We start from the raw sequence: 6,000 nt of genomic DNA on the forward strand, positions 1-6,000 counted from the left end.
TTAATGGTCAAAATAATATTTTTTTAATATTCTATCTCCATCATATAATATAATATGTAATGTAATATATAATATTTATATATTTATATTTATTTAACAAATAAGACTATGAATTCAATTATAAATATTTAAAAAAATAAAACAAAAAAATATTCATAAGATTAATAATAACAAATATAATAAGGAAAAAAATAAAAATTTCTTATATTTTACTATGTACTTTTAAATTTAGGTGAATAGATATATCTTACAAAGTAATAATTATGAAATAAAATAAATTTATTATTCTAACTTATAAAAAAAATTTAATGAGTACTCTTCAAATCATACTTTTATTTATTATACATTTATTACGAAAAAATATATTCATATTTCAACTTAATGTAGAGTCTGACTTAAAGAATTAGAAATTAAAGAATATGCATTTCCATTCTTATATTAAAAAAAATGAAATTTCTTTGTATATAAATACTATTTTATATAAGATAACTATAAAAATCTCTCAACTACTCCCAATTCAATCCGTTGATCTAGCATAATACACAAAATTTGATAAGATATTAAACCGTATTCTTAAATTAAAGTTTATCAAAATAATTTTATAATCAAAATAATATATATATATATATATATATATATATATATATATATATATATTAAAATAATAAATCAATATAACATAATAATTTTTAATAGAACAATACTAGGGAACCAAAAGGGTATTAGCAAAAAACTAGCCAAATATCTTTGGATGAATCCAAAATCTCTAAGAGTTAATATATATGGATGTTTCTTCTGCTAAGTATCAGAATGTTTCTTTTTCATACTAAATAGATGTTCTTTTATATATTTTTCGAATTTTTTTGTATTGCAAATGTGAATGTCTCTATTTCTTTAAGAATTTCATATTTTTTAAAAATTGTATAGATATTTCATTATTTTTGCTAAAATATAACTGGATATTTCTTTTGTTAAGAATTATGATGTTTTTTTCATATTAAATGAATATTTTTTTATATTTTTGTAATTGTATAGTTTGCCGTCTCTTTAATCATCAACATGGCACCTAATATCCAAAAACGCAGAGAACAACATCGTGATGATGCTGCTACCGTGCGACTACTGTGAAAGCCATTGTCAATCCAAACTTCACATGATCACCTGCATCATAGTACCCTCAAACCAAGTCGACCTTCAAAAGCAAGAACATATACACTTCAATTTTCAATTAGGAATTATCACAAACACCTAGAAATCTAGAACTAAAAATTGACGTAACTAATTAACCCCTTGTTCTAGACCATCAGTGAGGCCGGAATGGTGATGCCAAGAGACGCGCTTGTTGTAAGGAATTCTTCCTCCATCGCCTCCTCCCTCCACGCCCGCCACCGCCTCCATGGCTTCTCCGGCTGTCCTCCCGCCCTCGAAATCGCCGCCGCCTTAGGGATCGAGCTCAAGTTCAACTCCAACTGCAACGGCGGCTCCGATAACACATCTGGTTCACGAAAGGGAAGCAATTTTTGTCGACGGTGGCGAATCTGACGAGCCAGATGTCGGTGATAAAAGAGGAGTGGGTCGCGGTGGGAGGCGGAGAGGGCCTGACGGTGAGAGAGAAAGGTCTGTGTGTGTCTGTGTGTGTGATTGTTGGAGGTGGGTAGATTAATGTGAGAGAGAAGAGAAAAGTTTTTATAGGTTTTAATTAGGTTTACTTAATCAATTTTAAATTTTTTAAATTTTGAATTTAAAATATTTAAAATTAATTATTAATATAAATTAATATGGTTTTGTTTAGTTTTTCGTTGGTAATTGGTGCACGAAATTGCAATCACACTTTTGCAATCCCGCACAACTAACCAGCAAGTGCACTGGGTCGTCCAAGTAATACCTTGCGTGAGCAAGGGTCGATCCCACGGAGATTGTCGGCTTGAAGCAAGCTATGGTTATCTTGTAAATCTTAGTCAGGATATCAGAAATTATCAGGATTGATTGTAAAAAGCAAAAGAATATGAAATGGTTACTTGTATTGCAGTAATGGAGAATAGGTTGGGGTTTTGGAGATGCTCCATCTTCTGAATCTCTGCTTTCCTACTGTCTTCTTCACCAAACACGCAAGGCTCCTTCCATGGCAAGCTGTATGTAGGGTTTCACCGTTGTCAGTGGCTACCTCCCATCCTCTCAGTGAAAACGATTGCATATGCTCTGTCACAGCACGCGGAATTCAGCTGTCGGTTCTCGGTCAGGCCGGAATAGAATCCATTGATTCTTTTGCGTCTGTCACTAACGCCCCGCCTGCTAGGAGTTTGAAGCACGTCACAGTCATTCAATCATTGAATCCTACTCAGAATACCACAGACAAGGTTTAGACCTTCCGGATTCTCTTGAATGCCGCCATCAGTTCTAGCTTATACCACGAAGATTCCGATTAAAGAATCCAAGAGATAACTACTCAATCTAAGGTAGAACGGAGGTGGTTGTCAGGCACACGTTCATGGTTGAGAATGATGATGATTGTCACAGATCATCACATTCATCCGGATTAAGAACAAGTATTATCTTAGAATGGAAGCAAGCATGATTGAATGAGAAACAGTAGTAATTGCATTAATCCATCAAGACACAGCAGAGCTCCTCACCCCCAACCATGGGGTTTAGAGACTCATGCTGTGGAAGGTACACAAAGAAAACGTGTAAAGTGTCATCAGGTACAGGAACAATGTCAAAAGATCCTATTAATAGTAAACTAGTATCCTAAGGTTTACAAAAATGAGTAAATGACAGAAAAATCCACTTCCGGGCCCACTTGGTGTGTGCTTGGGCTGAGCAATGAAGCATTTTCGTGTAGAAACCTTTTCTGGAGTTAAACGCCAGCTTTCATGCCAGTTTGGGCGTTTAACTCCAAGTTTTATGCCAGTTCCGGCGTTTAACGCTGGAATTTCTGAGGCCGAATTGCTACGCCGGTTTGGGCCATCAAATCTTGGGCAAAGTATGGACTATCATATATTGCTGGAAAGCCCAGGATGTCTACTTTCCAACGCCGTTGAGAGCGCGCCAATTGGGCTTCTGTAGCTCCAGAAAATCCACTTCGAGTGCAGGGAGGTCAGAATCCAACAGCATCTGCAGTCCTTTTTGGTCTCTGGATCAGATTTTTGCTCAGGACCCTCAATTTCAGCCAGAAAATACCTGAAATCACAGAAAAACACACAAACTCATAGTAAAGTCCAGAAAAGTGAATTTTAACTAAAAACTAATAAAAATATACTAAAAACTAACTAAAAGATACTAAAAACATACTAAAAACAATGCCAAAAAGCGTATAAATTATCCGCTCATCAGTAATCTCTTGGTTCCATATATTTTTTCTTTTTAATATACTTTAGTTTAGTTTTTTTAATTTTTATTTATTTTCTCATATTTTAGAGTTTGGTAATTTTTTAAAATTTAAAAATAAAATCAAGATATATCTCACTTCAATACAAACACAACGGTTAAAAAGGAATATAAAGATATTCATATTTTATTTAATGTATTTAAAAATGCACTACATAAATAAGATTAATCCGTTTTATTATAAAATTTTTGTCCAATTAAAAAATTAACCAATGATAAAATTTGGAAACGTTAAAATGTATTTTAATTTAAAAAAAATCTAAATACTATATTAAATGTTACAAGTTAATGGATAAATAACTTTTAAATTATTGAATTAAAGACATTTATCGAATAACTAATTCAAGTACCAACTATTAAAAAATATTACTATATTAACCCATGACAATAATCATGAAACACCTGACAACATTTATTACTAAAAAATATAACTTAATTTAATAATATTAAATAGATAATAAATACTTGATAAGATAAAGAAATAGCAACGTAAACACACAAAAACAAAGATAAATTATAGTATAATAAATAAATTATTTTTTAAAAATATTTTTGCATTCTTAATTAATAAAATACTCATCATATCATCAATTTATAGTAATAAGTTAAAAAAATAAATTAAAATATGTCACACATTAATATATGAGATTCAAACCTATAAAAAAAGTCAACATATAAAAAATACAAAGAAACATGAAAAATATAATTTGTTTTATAATCAAGATCTATTATATTGAATGCACTAAAATTACACAAAATTAAAATAATTAAAATCACTGATATTTTGTTTCACGCCATCAAAATTAATTTTTATTATGATAACTAATAACTCTCTCACGAGTTTAAATTATACTTATTATCTTCATTCCTCTTTAAAAATATAGGTATGAACATACATGATAATGGAACTGGTACAAGTAACAGATCCCTACCTGGTTAGTATCATATATACTTAAAATATGTAAAAATATCGATATAAGTTATTTTGTCTACACATTAAATCTTCTTAACACAGAGGATTAACAAAATTAACTAACTTAATTTATACGGTTTATTTTATTGCTGAGCACAAATTTTTTATTTTTCCAAACAAATATACAACATATAGTAGTTGGTATTTTTTTGTATAAATGTAGGTCGACCACTGCTGTTACTCATTCAGTGCCTCAACCAATTCCTTATCATAAATCAACTTGAAATAATGCTAGAAGCCATGTAAATATGAATGGTTAGTACTTTATTTATATCTCTAATATTTTATCATAATCATATAATATTCATTTAAAATATTTGTTGTATCGAATAAATATAAAGGTTTATATAAGATGTTCAACGACAAACAAAATTATGAATTTAATAAAAAATAATTTTAAAATAAATAATTAACAAATAAAAAAATTTAAAATAGTCAATACATTCATGAGACTAATAATAATAAGAATAATTTTGTTAATAAAATTTTGGTAACAATATATATCTTTTAAAGTTAAAGAGTACAACTAGAAAAAAAAATCAAATTTAAACACAAATACAACAATTGAAAGATAGTACGGAAATACTGTCATTTTATCTCATGTATTTAAAAATATACTATACAAATTGTGCTCGAGATTTTCAAGAGAATACAAGAGCACTTCAAACTACATTATCTACTCCAAAGACATGTACCCACTGTAATGCACGTTTATTTCACCAGCCATGAAATATTTGACATGTGTTGCAATGGAGAAAAAATCTCTTTACCACAAGTAAATGCTCCTCATAAATTATTTGAAATCTTCTTAGACCCTTCTGCAGAAGGGAACAATTTCAAGAAACACACTCGTAATTACAGTCATATTTTTTCTTTCACATCGTGCAGTGTACACATAGATGAACAATTAGCTACAGCAAGTCATGGTATATATACATTCCGTGCTCAAGGATCAATGTACCACAGTATAAGAGGATTTCATCCGGATCAAGGGATACGGCCACGCTTCTTACAACTGTATATATACGATACTGAGCACGAGTTATAAAATAGGATGCTGGAGAACACACAATTGCATGAAAATTTGGTTGTGAAGCTATAACAATTGTTGTACCGATATAATCTTTTTATCCATGTATTTCACCAGCTTACACAACGACTAGATGTATAAGAGTGTAGTTTGGTGATTAGAAAGCGATCTGCTAATCAACCATAATACAGTCTCCCAACTGCTTCACAAGTAGCATTCATAATAATCGGTGATGACATTGAAACAATAGTGCGTGGACGAGATATCAAGGTTCAAACTTATGCTGGTAACCTCAGAAGGAATCAGAAATTTGTTGGCTATTATGTCCACTACAATATCCTCTTCTTTTTCCATTTGAAACGCATGGATGTGATATGAATACTCAAACTCAAAGTGGGAACAAAGTATCATGCCGGACATATTATAGCTATATGCTCCAGGTACAAACTCATATTTGCTACATAATTGATAGACTTCCTTAGACAATAGTTTGAACCAATACATCATTTCACAATTTCTAACCATTTTCTAATATCCTCAAAATTCGGAGATCCGCCCCGATGATCACTCAACAATTTTGCAAGTGGGGCAACTTCTTCTACAATATGTT

Source organism: Arachis stenosperma, chromosome 3 (genome assembly GCF_014773155.1).
Source record: "Arachis stenosperma cultivar V10309 chromosome 3, arast.V10309.gnm1.PFL2, whole genome shotgun sequence".
NCBI classification, from domain to species: Eukaryota; Viridiplantae; Streptophyta; class Magnoliopsida; order Fabales; family Fabaceae; genus Arachis; species Arachis stenosperma.